Below are 20,067 nucleotides of genomic sequence, written 5' to 3' on the forward strand. Positions count from 1 at the left end.
TTCAGGCCACCAACTTTAGAAAAATATATTTAGGGATAAAGTTCCATAAGGATGTGGGGTTATTAATAAACTGTCTAATCCAGTTTATTTTGAACGTGTAATTTAATGTGGTGAAATCTAAAAAGTTCAGGGACTAAAGTTTAGAGAGCACCTTGTAGATTGGTCTTTGGCTATGATAATTCCTAGATAAGTGACCTGATCTTTTACAGGGATGTTATGTATAGAGTGCACCAAGCAATCTTTTATAGCCATAAGTTCACACTTTTTAAAGTTCAGATGAAGACCAGAGGCTTTTGAGAAACCTTTAATTAATTCTAATGATAGAGGAATTTGGGAGGCGTCCTTCAGGAAGATTGTGGTGTCATCAGCAAGTTGACTGATTGTAATCTGCCTATCCGCAATTAAGATTCCTTGTAAGGCACTGTTTGAGATATGAAGAGCCAGAAGTTGAGAAGCTATTAAGAACAAGTAGGGTGAGATAGGGCAACCTTGCTTAACCCCACGAGACACATTAAACCTTGGTGATGTACCAAGTTTTAATTTTACTGCACTATTGCCATTTTTATACAGGGTTCTAGTAGTTTTACAAAAAAAGTGACCAAAACCAAATTTATCAAGAGCTTTCAAAATGAAGCCATGTTCAAGAGAGTCAAAAGCTTTATAGAAATCAAGAAACAAGAGAAAGCTGTTCTCATTGATGAGATCGTTATAGTCTAGCACGTCCAAAATCAGTCTAACATTGTTAGCAATGTGACGTTTCCTCATGAATCCAGATTGTGACTCATCTATGATAGAGTCCAGAACGTACTTCATTCTATTAGCAAATATGATAGCCAACACTTTATAGTCATTATTTAGCAGTGTAATCGGACGCCAGTTCTCTAAATTTTCTTTATCTTTATTTGGCTTTGGAATCAGGGTGATGATACCTTGAGTCATACTTGTTGGAAGAGCTTCAGTACGAATGCTTTCTGAGAAAACATTTAGCAAAAAGGGGGGCAGTTCTTTGTCGAACATTTTATAGAACTCAGAGGTTATACCATCACATCCTGGACTTTTATTAATTTTAAGATTATTAATAGCTTTCAGAACCTCAACATTGGAGATGTTATAATCACATGCATCCCTATCCTCTGCGGAAATGACTTTACAATTGTTGATTGAGTCTATAAATGAGTCAGCTGTCACTTCACAGTATTTGGATGTGTATAGGTTGCTGTAAAAACGGTGGCAAAAGGCAGATATATCTCTGGGATTATCAACTATCTGGTCATCTATTTTTAGTTTGTCGATCGTATCAATAAGAGATCTAATTTTCTCTAATCTAAAAAAGTAGGCTGAGTTTTGTTCTCCCTCTTCTAACCATTTGGATCTAGATCGAATGTATCACCCTTAGCTTTTTCTATATATAGTTCATCTAGCTTATTTTGTAAGTGCATATATTCCATCCTCTCCAATTCAGATAAGGGCTCCTTTTGACAAAGAGATGCCAGTTGCATAGTAATCTCGTCTTCACTTGCTCTTTTTTGTTTAGCCAAATCAGCACCAAACTTCCTAAAAAACTTCCCTAGCTCATATTTTAACAGTTCCCAATTCCTCCCATAAGCTTTCTGGGTTTCTGCATGGTTCCAGTGAGTTATTATAAGATCCTGGCTAACCGCTAGCTGATTGTAGCGGTCTGCCGTTAGCCTCCACAGGCAAGCTAACGTTAGTTTAGCTAACGGCTAATTCGGCTAACTGCTAGCTGAGACAGCATGTAATAACTTTAAAAGACCCTCAAAATAAAACTTGAAAATAAACGTTGACATATATAACAAACACCTAACATATATAACAGCTGTTACGTCAGTTCTACTTTACTTGTGCTCATTTAAAATACAATCACTCAATACTTGTCTTTATTGTTATTACTGTGAAGTCTTAATTTAGCTGTAGCTGCTTTTCCCATTACGTTTGAGTTAACGTTATTTTAGACTGAATCTAGCTGTCAGCTAGCGGTTAGCCGAATTAGCTGTTAGCTAAACTAACGTTAGCTTCCCGGTGGAGGCTAGCCATAGTCTAGCGTGGAACAGATCGTGCAGGTCGTATCCTCGGTAAAACAGTATTATCTTGCGCATGTGCAGAACGGATCGTGTACCGACAGAGACCAGTGAAGGCCGTTAGAAGTACTTTCCCGGTGATGGCTGAGCGTTACTGAGCAGCCTCCAACTGAGCTTGAAGACGTAGATGTGACGTGAGCAACCTGTCTGAAAGTTGGAAGTCTTCTGGTAGCTGTGCCAAGAGAAATCTCAATCATTCCCAATCTAGCAGAGACGGAGAGCGTAGGTATATGTAAGGAGATAACATAGACACAGGCTAATTATTGATCACTAAAATGATAGTTAACATTAGTAATTAAACTTAAACAGCTAATGGAAGTCCAAACTGCCTGAGAGCTTCTCCTGTACTATACGGTAATTCCTCTACTATGAGACAGTAAGTCTCGTGGTTATGACCCAATCGTTAGCCTATTTTTATAAAAACGTCTGCTACGGAGCCATAACGTGAGGTACAAGGTAATGGAGCCTTTTATACATTGTCGTGTTTCTTTAGAAATAAACAACGGACAGATAGAGTCTTTAAACTCTTCAGATGTAAAGTTATTCTCTGTCAAAGTGACGTCAAAATGAATGGCAGTCAATGGGATGCTAACGGGAGGTGATCCCATATTGCATGTGTTATTAATTGTTTGTGTAACGTTACTAAAAGTTATGTATTAAGTACTTCATGTAGTTCCTTTTAAATAAAAAATGCAATGCTGACAAATCTCTGGACCATCATATGAAATACAATAACTTTTAAAGAGGATTCATTAATATCCTAAACAATATAATTAAAGTTATACTCTTTACAAAATACATTTACTGACATATATTAGATTATGTTTAACATCATGTATTATCTTATTGCTGATTAACTGAGAGGATCAGAAACTATTTATTTGTAACATTTCTATCATCAAACTTTTTCTATAAATCAGTTTAATCTCCTGCAGAAATAAAGAATAACTGGAGTTGTGCAGTGAGATTTAAACATGTTTTCAGGAACTATGAACCTTTTATTTAACAAAAAAAATGCCCTGGAGGAGAACCACACCGTTGCTGCGGTACCGTTTTTACGGCTACTTTGCGGCCTTCACAGCCTCCATTTACGGCCATCGCCCGGGGTTACTCAGTAACCTCCGGGTTTGTGAGGTCGAGGAGGCTGCAGAGGAGCACAAGCCTGGCAATGAGGGTTTTGTGATAATAATAGTATAAAAATCTCGACTTGTGTACTGTTGTCATCACTGCTTGTGAGTCTGTTGTTTTTGTTAATGTTTCCTCTGAAAGAGTCTGTCCGTTTTCTGTGTATTGCAGATCAGGGAACACAAGACTAACAAGTCATTTGGGGGGGCCCAAATGTTCTTGGAGACTGACGAGTTTCTCTGGCTGGAGAGGTGGCTGCAGCTGCGGGCGGCCAGCAAGCCACCGAACCAGCTGGTTTTTCTTCACGGCTTGGAAGGGCCCATGCTAAAACTTCTTGCACCACCTGCAGGTAGCATGGGCGGAGATGGGCCTTAAAAGGTCCCCCAACTTCACTGACCTGAGGACCGCTGTGTCTGCTCATGTAAGTTCTCCTCAGTCACTTATCTGTTCATGCTGGATTTCATTAAAACTCTGCTGGCTTAACTAACAGTAGCAATCTTTTTTTCTTCTACTGTTTTAAGGTCAAGAACAACCTTCTGTCGAGCAGCGGAAGATGGTGGCCACCTGTATGTGCCACAACATGGCCACAGCTGACTGCTTCTACGCCCTCAGCCTGAACGTGGCCCAGTCAAAGACCGTGCCATCACCGGAGTCACCAGAAGCCTCCTCCTCCTCCACCACCAGGAAGAGGTCCCGCAAGCCTGAGTCCTCCTCCAGTTCCGAGGACAAAACCCCGGTCCCCTACCAGGAGTCAGGGACCTCGGGACTGGAGGAGGAACTCCAGGACATGGAGGAGGAGAGGGAGTTTATGGCGAGGCTGCAAAATGTAAGTAAAACTCTAAGATATGTATTTTAAAGACTCAGTCCATTTTCCGTCTGTTACACCAGACCTCACTCTGTGTTTTGTGTTTGTGTTTCCTCAACAGACACCAGAGAAGGCCCGAGAAGTCTCGTGAACACGCCAGTGTGCGTCAACCTAACTTGTGTGGAGGGAAACGTCTTCAGGCACACGGGAATCACCGACATTTCAGGACCATTTATGACGGGTTGGGATGTTGCCATCCTTGTGTAACCCAGACTAAAAGGTACACAGGCACGGATTCACGAGGGAGTGGAGGGGGGGCATTTTATAGCATTTTGATAAGATGCATAGTGATATTAATCAAATACAGTAATGCACAAACACGTTCTATGGTTTCTATGGAGAAAAACAAACAACTTACATATGTACATTAGACATGCCCTACAGGAATTGGGATTTTGTGCGTTGATACATTTTGAAACCACTTCAATACATGATACATGATGTATGTTCTAATGTCTGTAAGTTTGACATAAATTAAATAATTTGCACATATATGTATGTGTATGTTGTCAGTCATTGTACATTTAGGTTGAAATTGAGTGATGCTTGATATTAAATTATATCAAAATAGCATCCAAATGACATCAACATCATGACATCTTGACATCAAATAAATGTTGAATTGACATCAAATGCCAACAAAGCATGACATCACAATGACATCAGCAGAGGTCAAAATCTGGACATCAAATTGACGTCAATATGACTTTCATTTTTGACCTTTTTCGTGACGTAATTTTGACATCTGTTTGATGTCTTATTGATGTTAAATTGACATTGGGAAGTGTGTGTTTTTGTTATATAGATTTTAATTTAATGTAATAAAAATGTAAAAGTGCTTAAAGTGTGTAATATAATGTAAAACAAAGTTTTATTTTCTGAAATAAGGCATACTGGCATAGTAACCCAAGTTAGGTTATTTTGACCCAACTCCTGGGTTAAAAAGGGACCAACTAATTTCTGGGTTATTTTAACCCAGAAAATGGGTCAAAAATAATGTTTAATGTCTGTGTGTTGTAATGTAGTCTGTTTTTATCTGAAGTAGAAAGAGTTGTGATCCTCCTACTTTTTAAATAATTGCTGAACTTAAGATCAGAAATATTAAATCTGAAATTAACGTTATTGGATGAAAAGGTTTGTTGCAATTTAATCATTCATTCAAAGTGATTTCAGTGTTTGGATGAATATATATAGGGTCTGACATTAATATAATTATACTTTGTTTTAAAACCTTCAAATATCTTCAATCCATATTCTGTCACATGTTGTCATTAGACATTTCTCTGTTGATTAACAGTTTATAAGACATCTTAAAATGTGTATAAATATTAGGATTTATCCTCTGGGGACCATGAACATCATGTCTGGTCTCTGGTTCTGGATCAAAGTTCTGGTTGGATGAAAAGACTAAAGTGAGATTATCTGCTGAAATCAGTTCCAACATGTGATGTTAGAAATGGGTCTGCAAAGCTTTTATTGTGAAGGAGACACAGGAAGTGTTTGCATTAAGAGCAGATCAGCATTGTGAGGAGGAACAGACTTTATTCCTGCAGCAGGTCAAATCAGAGGATTTAATCTTTAAATGTTGAAGCTGGTTTTTGGTTTCATCATTTTGACAATTTTGTCTAAATGATTGTAATCAGGAACTGCTTTTCAAAAAGGAATTATTCATGTTTTTATCACATGTACATACATTTATTAGTATTATTAATGTAATTATTTGTATAGTTTTCTGTCTCAGATCTTTTATTATTGTTTCTCTGTGTTAAGAAAAGAAAGTTCAGCTCAGTTCAGTGTGTTTGTGACCAGTGTTAGACAACTTACTCAGGAAGTGGAATCAGTTACTTGTTACTTATTACTACTTAAAAAGTAATATTACCTTACATATTACTTAGTATCAAAACTAATTAGTTATTGTACTTGTTATATTACTATATTACTTTCTAACTGGATTAATAACTGTAATATAATTACTGTTTTGGAAATTGTAATCCCTTACACTACTCATTACTGGGGAAAGTATCCTAATAATATAACAGTAATAGATTACTTAGTAATGCGTTACTGCCCAACACTGTTTGTGACTCTGGCTGAGATGGAGGTGAAATATGTGAACCTGGGCTGTGGTTTACTGATCTCTTCCTGTCACAAACACTGTTTGACATCTGTTCATCTGGAGGTTTTTGTTCAGGCTGCAGGGAGACTTTCTCACTGTGGGGATCAAACAGGAGCAGTAGTAGGTGGCTGAATGATCGAGTTTAACTTTCTGGATCTGCAACTCCCAGCTGTTCTGTTTATTCACAGCTGAGAAATCATCTTTCTGAGAATGATTGAATCCCTTATCTATGTTACCATTACTCTTGTGAATACCAATAATCAGTGTGAATGTTTCTGTGTCTCTCTTCTGGTACCAGTATACATAAGGTATTCCGCTGAAACACTGCTCAGTGCCTCGACAGCTGAAGGAGACGTTTCCACCAACTCTCCTGGTCAATGTTAAATCCTCCTGATCCAGCTGTGTTGCCATGGCAGCCAGCGCTGTAGAGAAACAGACAGGTAGATGAAGGTGAGTGTGAGCCAGTGTTTGTTAAAGGTGGAGTTTGTTGGCTCCTGATTGGCTGGAAACACTCACCTGAACACAGACAGCACAGAGCAGCAGCTGGGAGGAAAAGCATTTAGTTCAGTGGTGTTTCCTCTGGTGAACCTGGGGAGAAGTGGAGCTCTGATGCAGCTGAGGCCAAACAAGGACGAGCTGTGAGATCAGACGAGGACCACGTGGTTTCTAACAGCTCCTCACGTCTCCCATCAGCCCCTGCAGCAGACAGATAAGGCTGCTGTCTGAGTTTAACAACAGGTGGAGCATTTTATCTGATAAAATTATATAAAATACAGAAAATTAATGTGAAACTATTTTGATGGTTGAAGTCATTTTAACTTTAAAACCCTTTTATTAAAGTTAATACAGTTAATGTAATAGTAGAAATGTTACATTTCAGGATGAAATATTCAAATATGTTTATTAATTATTTTTTTATAATTTGAAGGAAAACAAATGAGACTTATTTTTAATAATTACATTTTTCTAATAAATTGAATTTATTCCTTAATTTAGATCTTTTTAATTTTCTTGTCACAATTCCATATTTTTGGACTATTTTCTAAACTTTGTTTAGTAACTTTCATTTATTTTTATGTAGTTGATTATAGTTAATACGAGGGGTGAAGGAGTCACTTTGGGTTCTGGGTAATTTCTGATGAACATTTCTCTCTATTTTTACAAACCAATCAATCAATTAATGAAGAAAATAATCAGCAGATGAATCCAGAATGAAAATAATCATCAGTTAAAAGTTGGTATCAGGACTTTTACTGTAACAGAGTATTTGTACTGTGTGGTATCAGTACTTTCACTGCAGTAAAGTATCTGAATGAAACTACTGTTGTTACTGAGTAGAACATTTCCTTCACACTGCTGCCCCCTAGTGTCTGCAACAACAAACTGATTCACACACACAGCCTTTACTGTAAGCAGGGACGTGCACAGGTATGGGCTATTGTTTCCTGGGCAACAGCCTGTTTGCTCTGATTGGCTTAGCTGCCCCTCTGGTGAAAGAGCTAAATTAAAGTTTTCTTTCTGTCTTTTTTTATATTGTTGCTGTTGTGGCTGCATTAATACGATAATATGCCCATCATTACTAAAGTTAAATCAAATTAAATCGCTATATCATCCAATCTTGCCCTCAGCGATGCCCTCTGCCCCCAGTCACGTGACTTTGTTTATATTCTCACACCCAGAACACTGCAAATGAAAGAGGGAAAGCCAAGCCCTTCTGCCTTCACGTGGGTTTTTAAAGTTATGGAGATTATGACAAATGCCCTGTGAATAGTAACCAAAAAATCCACTTGAGCTTTGAATAATGTGCAGCTTCAGCTTGTAACGTTTACATCACGTGGCGCATCATAAAGGCTGTTTTCCATAAAGGAAAATGCTACATTATCAACCAAAGCTAATGACAGCCTATGTTGCAGTAGCAGGCTAACGTAGCTACGTTACGTCCGTTACATTAGCATGCATTCTGTAGAGAAGAGAGGCTCAGGGCTGTGATGGTTTGGGCTCTTGAATCATGCTAGGTTATACGTTGTTTACAGTCAATATGTTATGTGAGTTTTCAACCAACAATCAGATGTGACGTTAGTGAAAGTGAAAGTCCCCTTATTTTGTTATTAGATGATAAATTAATGTCCCAATTGGTAAATGTAATAAACTTTGCATTTTAAAATTTTTTTTAGTTTTGTGTGCTTAAGTATTCCTTCACAACAAAGACAACTGAAGAAGAGAGAAAGAGCTCAAAGAAGCAGCTAAAAGATCTGCAACGTGAGAGAAGCATTTGATAATGTCAAGCAACCATCCTACATTATTCATTTAATGTGAAGTTGGCCTATTTTATCAGAAGCATTTTCTTTGAGTTGGAGTAGAGTAATAACTCATTAAAACAAATGTTTCATTGAATAATAAATGCACAGTAAATTGTGTCTGTGCTGTGTATAGCATTAGTTATTATTTTATGTATATCATAATGTCTTTTTTCCAGATTAGAGCAATAGCCCCTCCAAATGTCTGTGCCCGTCCCTGACTGTAAGGGTGAATCCCAAGTCTCTTATTTGATATCTCCTCACTCCTCACTCAAACCAGAAGTTGTTCTGGCTCTCCTTCATGAAGGCCGTCTCAAAGCTCTTATTCCTGCCCCCAAGCCTTCCTGGAAGCCGTGCAGTTGAAAGCAGTTGCTAACTCCGCCCATACATCTGACAGATTCATGTTACGCTTTAGAGGAAAGGATGGATTTCCTCGTTTCTCAGGGACTAAGACACCAGGAAGGGAAGCTAGTGAGGAAAACATGGATGCAATGTAAGGACATGGGATGTAGCCCAATACTACTATTACCAGGCATTACTACTACTACTGTAGCTGGTGCTCCTACTAATACTGAAAGTTCTTCTACCTATGGGCTGCATCTTGCTGACTTGACTTAAATCTGTTTCGATTTACTGATTAATGGTTTTATAGAATGCAAGAATGCAGTGAAACATGTCCAAATCAGAATTAGATTAATTTTCATTGCAGGACTTTTACTGTAACAGAGTATTTGAAGTTTGATGCCAAATGTGGCCTGTAAGAAGGTTTCAAATCAACGTTTATACTTCCTTAGGAAAATAAATGTAGATCTTCTGTCTTTATTTTATAAGTCCTTCTGAATCTGTTCTTACTTTAGCCATGATAGCCTGGTATGGTAATGAGAGCTGGGAGACATGGAGAAAATCAAATCTCATGATATTTGTGACCAAATACATCAATGTCAATATTGTGGCGATATTGTAGGTTTGACTATTGGTGTGCTTTTACAAAATATTTACACAATGAGATTTTTGATAAATATTTATAAGTGAGTAAAGGCAAATAACAGAACAGCTAGAGCAGTCTGGTCAGTTCAAAACATTACATCACTTTAATTTAATGCAGCCTTTAAATCCAGAAAAAGACGACACTTGTGTCATATCACGATATTATGAATATCGATATATAGCCCAGCCCTAGTCTCTTATAGCCAGACCTTCCTCCACAGCGCTGTGAAGGAAGGTCTGACTACTCCACACAGCATTCCTGGATGGGAGAGAAACGTGCTCTAGTTTATTGGCATTTCTTTAAACCGATCAAAATCGTCTTGGGCGATGCTAAGCTCCGGACGGAGCCACGGTGCCTCTGCTAAATAGTCTCAGGAAGGAACTTGTTTTGGTGCAACATGTGTACAATCAAAAGTAGTTTTAGTCGTGCAACAGAAAACTCAGATTGGACAGATAGTCTAGCTAGCTGTCTGGATTTACCCTGCAGAGATCTGAGGAGCAGTTAACCATAGTCCTCACAAATCCACCGGAGGTTAGAACACCAACACAAAGTAAGAGGAAGGGGACGGACGTCCGGCTGAAATGAGGGATATCCGGCATGACTTCCTGGAGCATTCTCGTAAATGAAATGCCGTTGATATAAACTATAGACTATAAAACCTGTAACATCTGTGTGAAGATAGTTTGTTGTGTAATCATGTGTGTGTTTGTGTAGCATGGCATGAAAAGAAAAGACTCAAGTAAAGTACCTCAACATTTGGACTTAAGTACAGTACTGGAGTAAATATACCTAAGTTACATTCCACCACTGGATAAATAAGACATGATCATATGTATTTTGTCTCTTAACGTCAGAGTTTTACCGGAGACTTTGGTGACCCACCTGCAGCACCTCGGTGAGCGTCAGTCTGCGTTTTTTCATTAGGAAGGTGATGCAGACGCTGCAGACAGGGACATCCAGTGGAAGTGGAAGTTAAACATTGTTGATATATAGTCTAGCCCAGCCCTAATGGTAACCTTAACAACCTGATCTCACAGAATTCAATTAAATGAACACGGCCCCTTAACTCAAAATCTGTGGCATTACGGATTTTTTGCGATTCCGTGATGGGCCCAAGGAAGAATTCCGTGAAATGAACACGGCCCCTTAAGTTAAGGAAAAGGTTGTGGGTGGGCTTACGTTTCCATGACACACAAGACAACAATGGGACGGTTGGGTTTAGGAAAAGAAGAACGGGACGGTTACGGTTGGGTTTAGGAAACGTGACACGTGGGACACGATCCCCGGTCTCCTGGGTGAAAGTCCTGTTGTTTGACTCATCCACCCCCCCAACCAACCTCCCTATGCGGATTTTCAGGCTTTCATACTACTCACTACAGTCGTAGCTCTTAATGCTACGTCATCTTCTCATTGACTTTACATTGGCATTGTTTTCCGTGGTGGCCACACAGAATTTTCACACATTCGTGCCACCACCACGTAATGCGCTGTTAACAGTTCGTGATCATTTCATGGAATTCTGTGAGACCAGGCTGACCTGAACATCAGGAACAAAAACCACCAAAGCCGTATTGTGAAGGTGGCTGGTAAGGTAAGGTACCCCACGGTCCCCCTTGATGGCTCTCTTCGACCAGCAAGTACTCTGCAAGGTCCGGTCTACATTAGATTGCACAAACCCTTCACTTTGAGTTTGAAACTCTCCCCTCATGCCAAAGACTTAGAGACCCTGTTCAAGAGCAAACACTCACTTCACTTCACTCTCTGTGCGATAACTCGGCTTAATTTGTAAGTAATGTAGATTTTTTTAGAGATTGCTCCTGCATTATTGTGTTAAATTGTGTTCTCTGCATTACGTTAGTGTATGTTCAGGAAACATTTTTGTACTTTATGTTTTTGTATTGTTGTCTTTTCATTTATTTGGACTTTTTATTTTGTACTCCTGACTGCAGATCAAGTTTCCCATTTTGGATAATAAAGTGACTGAACTGAATCTTTCTAACTGCAGGGAGAGTGTGTAATTGGAAGTGCTGCTTTGTCCATCCATTCATCCATCTCTGTCCGCTTATCCGGTATCGGGTCGCGGGGGCAGCAGCTCCAGCAGGGGACCCCAGACTTCCTTTTCCCGAGCCACATTAACCAGCTCCGACTGGGGGATCCCGAGGCGTTCCCAGGCCAGGTTGGAGATATAATCCCTCCACCTAGTCCTGGGTCTTCCCCGAGGCCTCCTCCCAGCTGGACGTGCCTGGAAAACCTCCCTAGGGAGGCGCCCAGGGGGCATCCTTACCAGATGATGTTGCTATGTTTCCACTGTATTTGTTGTATCAGTTAGCCGGTCATGCTAACATGTGTAGCTAACATTAGAGCAGACAATATCTAATGTGTTGCTGTTGTGGTTTTGGTTTTGATAAGCTAAAATAAGACACTAAACTCCTCAAAGTCTTTGTGTAAAATTGTTTTCTGTATAGTGTATGTACAGGAAACATTTTGGTACTTTATGTTTTTGTATTGCTGTCTTTTCGTTTATTTGTACATGTGTGTTTTTTTTTTATCTTGCACTCCTGACCGCAGATCAAGTTCCCATCTGGGATAATAAATTGACTGAACTGAACTGTTTTACTGTGTGGTTTTAGTACTTTTACTGCAGTAAATGATCTGAATACTTTCTCCAACACTGCATACAAGAAAAACATATAAAGAAACACAAGACCTGTAGTTTGAAGCAGTGAGTGAAACTCAACCTTAACAAGACTGAGCTCCTTTTCCTTCCAGGAAAGGGCTCTCCTACCCAGGACCTGACTATAACAACTGACAACTCTGTGGTAGCCCCCACCCAGACTGCTAGAAACCTACGTGTGACACTTGTCGACCAACTCTCCTTCACTGCCAACATTGCTCCAACTACCCGATTGTGTAGATACATGCTGCATAACATAAGAAGGATACGTCCCCTTCTAACGCAGAAGGCGGCTCAGGTTCTGGTTCAGGCTCTAGTCATCTCACGTCTAGACTACTGCAACTCCCTGCTGATTGGCCTGCCTGCATGTGCCATCCGACCCCTGCAGCTCATTCAGAACACAGCAGCTCGACTTGTCTTCAACCTTCCCAAGTTCTCTCACACTACACCTCTCCTCCGCTCTCTTCACTGGTTACCAATTGCGGCCTGCATCCGCTTCAAGACACTAGTACTTGCATACAGGGCCACCAACGGATCAGCCCCAGCTTACATCCAGGACATGATCAAACCCTATACCCCAACCCGACCACTCCGCTCTGCATTAGCCAACCTGCTTGCTGCCCCCCCACAGCGAGGGAGAACTAATCACTCAACAAAATCCCGACTGTTTGCTGTCCTGGCTCCCAAATGGTGGGATGAGCTCCCTATTGACATCAGGACGGCCGAAAACCTACACATCTTCCGCCGAAGGCTCAAAACACATCTCTTCCGACTACACCAAATATATATATATATATATATATATATATATATATATATTTCTTGAAGCTGCACTTTCATATGGCTCTTTGTAGTTTTGCTTATTTAAAGCTAATGTACTTACAGGGGTCCAACAGCTCGTCACTGGGGAAGTACCCTCAAAGTTACACCAATTGTACCCCTTTACAAGAGTACATACTTGTTTTCTTAAGGCCCTGACACACCAACCAGACGGGCCGACCGTCGGCAGTAAAGTCAGTCGGACTGATCAGTCTGGTCCCCGAGGTCCAAAAAGTTCCTCAGAACACACTGAGGAGACGCCGACTTGAGCGTACGCTCTGCACGTGCGTGAAACGTAATACGTCTCCATAGCAGCAGGCGGCGCTGCTCTGTATTGTTTCCATTAACAGTCTGATTGTTTCCCAGAAAATGATAACCAACAGCTGATTGGACGAACGTGTCACGTGGTTCTTTTTTCTCCGGAAATTCACAGCCAGACTGTCATGGCGACTCGTTCAGAATACGATCTCATATTGGACTAAAATAGTTCAACGAAATGTGTTTCTGAAAACATTTTAAGCGAAAAATAAAAACAAAGAAAAACAAAGCAGTTGCTGAATCTGTCTTCATTTCAGATTGACAAAGGTCAGTTTAAAAGATTTTCGTCAGATTTTGAGAGGCTCATCCGCTCGCCATTTCCAGGCGAGTCCCGACTGCCCTGTCTCCCGCCTGAACATGTCGAATTGGCCCAAATGAAGGCCGACGGCTCCTTGGACGGCCGACGGCACGGTACACACCGAACAGACTCGAGTCACCGACCTCGCCAGACGGTCCGACGGCCGATTATCAGGCTGGTGTGTCTCCTCTATTACAGTTTGTACCCTTTGGGAGCAAATGTGTACCCCTGGGGACAATAATGGACCTAAATGCTCTAGGTCTAAAAAGTACCGTTAGCTCTTAGAGACGAGTTGTTACTACTTGTTGTCTGGAGTTTGCACCTTCGGGGTTGAAAGCACTTAATTGGAAGTCGCTTTGGATAAAAGCGTCAGCTAAATGACATGTAATGAGTCTCTGCAGCCACCAGAGGACAGCAGTGTCAAAGTAACAACAGGAGGAGACAGAGGTCATAATCAAAGACTAGTTTTGTTATTTATTATAAGGATGCCCATTAGCTGTTGCCTAGACGACCTGCTATAGTCTTCCTGGAGTCCAAAACAACAACCAATCAGACAATATTAAAACATTTAATGACACATACAGGAAAAGGAAAGAAATATAACAAACTGTAACAAGTATAAAACAATATAACAAGGAAAAGAACTAGAAAACTCCCTTAAAACACAGACAACAGAAGAACGGATATTTATTACAAGAAAAGAATTTAAGACATAAAACCTCAAGATAAAAAGTATATGTGAAGGTGAGATTTAAGTTTCTTTTAAAACTTGCAACCTATGTTACTTGGGATATTATATTCCATGAACAAATAGCTCTATATGAGGCTGGAGTCATATTGCATCTTTGTCGAGTGGTAACTGAAAATATCAGCCTGTTTTTCTGCTGTATCAGAATCAGAATCAGTTTTTATTGTCCAAGTATACTTACATACTTACAACATGGCTACCATCCTTATGAGAAGGCGATGGTAATGGATTGGACGTGTAATACGTAGAGAGCAAGACAACATCACGCAAACTGCTCTGCACTGGACACCAGATGGCAAACGTAAAAGAGGGCGACCCAAGAATACCTGGTGCAGGACCAACCCGGTCTCACGACAGTTCATGAAATGGTCACGATATTTAATCTATTGATTCGTGAACATGGGGACGTGTAAAATGTAAACTAATGTATTTCAGTGGGAAGCATATTTCGTGATCACAGCATGACTACGTTAGCGAGTAGTATGAAATGCCGAAAATCTGCATAAGGAGGTTGGTTGGGGGGGTGGATGGGTCAAACAACACGGGACTTTCACCCAGGAGACCGGGGATCGTGTCCCGTGTGTTACGTTTTGTTTCCCCTTTGTGTGACGCATCCTTTCCCCGTTCATCTTTTCCTAAACCCAACCTCCGTATAGATGGTTCCCATTTTGTGCTGGCCACCACGAAAAAAAAACGAGATAAACGTGTTCTTGTACACACTCAATAGATTAAAAATAAAGTGACCATTTCACGAACTGCCATGAGACCGTGTTGGCAGGACGGTGGAGGGAGAGCTGAAGACCCTACATCACACCTGGGCTCTATAAAGACACTGGCCCAAAACAGACAAGAGGGGGAATCCTTTGTTGCTGCCCTACATGCCAACAGGCATAATGGGCAGTAAGTAAGTAAGTATACTTACATACACAAGGAATTTGACTTCAGTAGGTGTTAACGCTCTAAACATTCAACAAATAGACATGTAGTTGTAAACATTCAGTAGACAAATAGTAATATAGACACATACTGTACAATAGAGACAACAATATACATATAGGCACATATCAACATAATATACAAAAATACCAATATACAAATAAGACATAATATCAAGACAAGTACACATGGAGTGGGATGTAAGGTGCAGAAAGTAATAGCGCAAAGTAGTATTTGATATTATCACCGATGTAAACAAACGTTTAACAGAGTCGTAGAACATGTAAACTTGAGATTTACCTCATTGAGTCTCAGTGGCTCAGTCTGTAGGGAGCTGGGTTGAGAACTGGAGGGTTGCTGAAACTGAAAACTCTCCTCTTTGATAAAGCTTGTAGTTAGGGAGTGAGGAGTTGCAGTGAACGCCTAGACCGGTGGGGGAGGGTGTATAGCTGCAGACACAGCACCCCTGCTTTTCTCTGCTTCTCTTTACAGTCATCAGATTTACCTATCGTATAATCAATAATATAGTGCCTCTCCTAGTTATGCTGTTATAATTCTAGACTGCCGAGGAAGTTCCTTCTTATGACACGCTCTTTTCTTTTGTTTCCTTTTATGCACATCCTGTCTCAGAAGTGCTTGTTACTCACCTAGCTCTGGGGAGTTTACTCCCCGGAGTCCTTATGTTTCTTCTTCGCCCAGAACATCGCCTCGGACTAGGGTGACACCAAGACCTGGGTCTTGGGTGCAGCTGTGGCTATGGACCTGCTACACCCTGCTACGCTCTGCGATTCCCTGCAATGCCCGGCTACGTCCTGCTGCGTCCACCGCGTCCACCCATGCTCTGCTGTGCCACGCTACATCCCGTACCGTCATAACCCCAACCGTCAGACACCGCCCACCAAGAGTCTGGGTCTGCCGAGGTTTCTTCCTAAAAGGGAGTTTTTCCTCGCCACTGTCGCAATAGCCACTGCTAATGCTTGCTCTTGGGGGAACTATTGGAATTGTTGGGGCTTTATAGAGTGTGGTCTAGACCTACTCTATCTGTAAAGTATCTCGAGATAACTCTTGTTATGATTTGATACTATAAATAAAATTGAATTGAATTGAATTGGTTCAAGTACTGAGTGTGGACTAGCTGAAGAGGTGCCAGTTCACCTCCTGGTGCCCTTGAGCAAGGCACTGAAATCCCCCTCCACCCAACTTCATTCTTTATTTTATCCTTTTAAACTATGTTATTTATTAATGCTTGTCAGTGTTTTCTTTAATATGTTTTTATTATTATTTTTATTTCATTTATTTATTTATAAATATTTCTTATTTATTTAATTTTTTTCTTAATATTTTAGAATTTTATTTTATTTTATGTTTTTTCTTCTTATAATTATTTCATATTATTATCGTTTTATTCTATGTTTTTATATTATTTTTTGCTGTTATTCTTTACATTTTTATTGTTTATTATTGTTATTTTTTCTTTTTTTTTTCTTTTACAATTTATCTTTTCTGTGATTTTAATCGTTTTGTTTTGTTATGTGATTTATCACTTTTTTCACTTTAATCATTGTATTTAATTTTATTTTTTATTTTATTTAATACTTGTTTATCTATCTTGTTTTATATCTAACGCATCTTATTAGGGGCTTTCCGACCGGAGGGATTTTTGCAGTTCTTAGAACTAAATGTTCCTAGAACACTTTTTTCGTCGTGTTGCGACAGGAACAATTTGGGGATTTTGAAGTTCCTCTGGCCTCAGTAGTACTTTTTCAGGTCCTACTTCAGAGCAGGGTCTTTTCCCTTTTCCCTTTTCCTAGGTGTACTTGATTGGTCGAACTTCTAAGTCCCGCCCACTGCCAACTCGGAAATTGCAGACAGAGCAACAACCAACAACGGGACATTGTTATCAATTTTCACCATCTTATTCATCATCAAATTCACTTCTGACAACGTTTTAGGCGAGAAATTAACTGTTTAGATTTCGAATAAAGTCTTGCGAAGATTGATGCCGAATTGACAATTTGCTTCAAAGTTTTCGGAGTTGAGAAGCTCCATGAAGTGAGGCGACAGCCAGCAGGCGCCTGCCCCGGCCTCTAGCTCATCGCTCAGCCAGTCACGCTCAGAGACCCCGCTGTGAGCTGGAGGTCTCTCAGACCGCTCTCGTAAATAAGAGGCTTTTATTTCGCCGTTGACGGTCCGTTTGTTTAAATATCACAACACATGTCCATCATAAGATTAACGGGAACCTGTGGTTAACTGTCTTTTTGGAGTTAAACTACACAAGCGTGTCCTGCAGCTCGCCGGCCGTCACACACACACACACACACACACACACACACACATACACACACACACACACACACACACACACACACACGTCCACAGCGCAGCAAACAGAGGCGGGGTCTGTTCCGAGTATAATAAAGCCCCGTCTGTGTTGAGCACACACACACACATACGTCGACACTACACACGAGAATGCACATGCACATTTACATACAGAAACAACAGTGCACACAAGTATTAGCATCATCTGTTGTTGTTGTATGTGGCGCTAAGGTCTAGTGACAATGCTATAAAGACCGTTGCCGTGCTTGCGTCACTCCCTTACCCCTCCTACCAGTCCATATGGCCAATTGGCCAGTGGGAATGCAAACGGGAAAAAAGATTTTGGGGGAGAGTAGTTCTTAGAACTGCTTAGAAGTGTACTTTTCCTCTAAAAAGTACAAGTACTATCCGGTCGGAAAGCACCTATTGCTGCTTTTACACCAAAATATTTTGCTTACAGAATAAGTTTGAAGCAGTGAGTCTCTGCAGCCACCAGAGGACAGCAGTGTCAAAGTAACAACAGGAGGAGACAGAGGTCATCATCATTTTATTGGTTATTATAAGGAGCCCCATTAGCTGTCGCCTAGACAACCGGCTAGTCTTCCTGGGGTCCAAAAAAACTATAATTCAGACAATATTAAAACATTTTATGACACATACAGGAACAGAAACATAACAAACTCTAACAATTATGAAACATTATATTATTTTATTTCACCTTTATTTTTTTAGGCCAGTCATTAAGAACAGGTTCTTATTTACAATGGAGGCCTGACAAGTGGCTAAGCCACTTAGGGAAAGGGAAAGAGGGCTAGAACATGAATACATTAGACATACATACAGTTTAAATGACATAAAATACAATTTTAATACAACCCAGACAGCAGTAAACACGTATACAGAGAGGAACACACAGGGACATGGGTGAGTATATCAAGGAAAGAACCCCCCAAAAAATAATCTGAAAAACTAAATTACATTACACAACATAACACAGAGGTTAAGAGTTAACATAGGTAGCTCACAAAGACGAACGAATATTTATTACAACAAAATAAAATAAGAAAAGAAAAATATGGCAAATGTATTCAAAATGACATGAGGACAATCTAAAATGTGTTAACATGTCTTCTTTCAGATTAGTGGAAAGAAAACATTTATTTTACTACACTTTGTTTATTTGTGTCTGTAGATTTCTCCTAAATCAGAACAGATACTTCTGAAATTTCAGAAAACGTGTAATACAAATATGAATTTCCTAAATAATGTAATCAAATGGGGAAAGTTCATGGTGATATCTATTAGTTACATTTTCTCCCCTTAAGGAGCCTGCACACTGCTCCAACAAACTCCAACAAACTCCAACAGTTGGGTCAGTGTGGGCCGGCCGTCTGTGTTTGTTGGCGTTTGTTGGATGGAGTCGTTAGAGTTTATGTCCAGTCTGGTCTGGTGGAGTTGGAGAAAGTCGGACCAATGTCGCCCATTTTACAACAAACGGCAACATTCAAACAGCTGGAAATGCTGTCTCTAAAATGGGTGTTTTTTCTGGCAATTAGTGGAGTAACCATAGTGAGTAATTCCTCAAAACCTTGAGGTGCAAAACAGGCAAAATTCCCAAAAGCTGGAGTATCTTCTGAGCGAAGTTCTTGACACAAGTTAGGATAGACACCCTGTTTTACATGTCCCAATATCCAAGGTTTACACCACAGTCTCCTCCTGGCTCGTCTTGGTTGCCGTCTCTCCTGTACACGGCTAGCAGCTTTACAGGCCAGGTAGACCAGAACTACTTCAGCCACATTCAACAAGATCTCCATTTCATCCATGTTATATTACACTAAAACTCAAATAAGAAAAGGTAGGACTAGGTGACCAAAGTCAGTCTTGTCTGTTACTGTCTGGGCCGTGTGGACTGGCAGTTGGTTCATGAACATTCTAAAGACTACCAACATTCTAGTTGCCAACAGCGACCAACTTTAGAATGTTGGAGTTTGTTGGTATTTGTTGGAGCAGTGTGCAAGCTCCTTTAAGATGAAATCAACCTGTATGGTTGGTTATGTAAATTATGATTGTGTTTTCAGAAGCTTGAGTTACGGCGGTGCAGCGATAGGTTGTTTGATGTTAACATGTTAACATGGACGCTCTAGTTCTGCTGTTAGAGATGCAGATGTTTTTTTGAGGGGGTGAAACAACAAGATGACTTGTTTGTCTCTGTGGTTTGTGTTCTGTCGCTCTGATCAATGATAACAGATGTACCGCTTATTTTTGGAAAATACTGCGGTCGACTTCTTAAACGTTTATGTGTATGTATAATAATGATGTATTACTACACATTCTTATTCATAATATCCACTGTTTTAGGAATCAGAGTTTAAGTTAACAATTATTTATGATTTAAGGGGAAAATAAGAAAAAAACATTTTTACACTTTCATTCCCTTTTTATTTTTGCTATTTTTGTTTGTT

At 40.1% G+C, this 20,067-nt stretch overlaps 1 long non-coding RNA gene across 1 annotated transcript in view; it reads left to right on the forward strand.

The window, feature by feature from the left end:
* Positions 1–14,463, forward strand: part of LOC118493542 — a 22,998-nt gene extending 8,535 nt beyond the window's left edge. The window contains exon 4 of the long non-coding RNA XR_004895493.1: positions 14,453–14,463. This is a non-coding gene — a long non-coding RNA (uncharacterized LOC118493542). The remainder of the gene's footprint in view (positions 1–14,452) is intronic.
* Positions 14,464–20,067: the final 5,604 nt, after the last annotated feature.

The sequence above is a fragment of the Sander lucioperca genome, chromosome 17 (genome assembly GCF_008315115.2).
Source record: "Sander lucioperca isolate FBNREF2018 chromosome 17, SLUC_FBN_1.2, whole genome shotgun sequence".
In the NCBI taxonomy this organism is placed as follows: Eukaryota; Metazoa; Chordata; class Actinopteri; order Perciformes; family Percidae; genus Sander; species Sander lucioperca.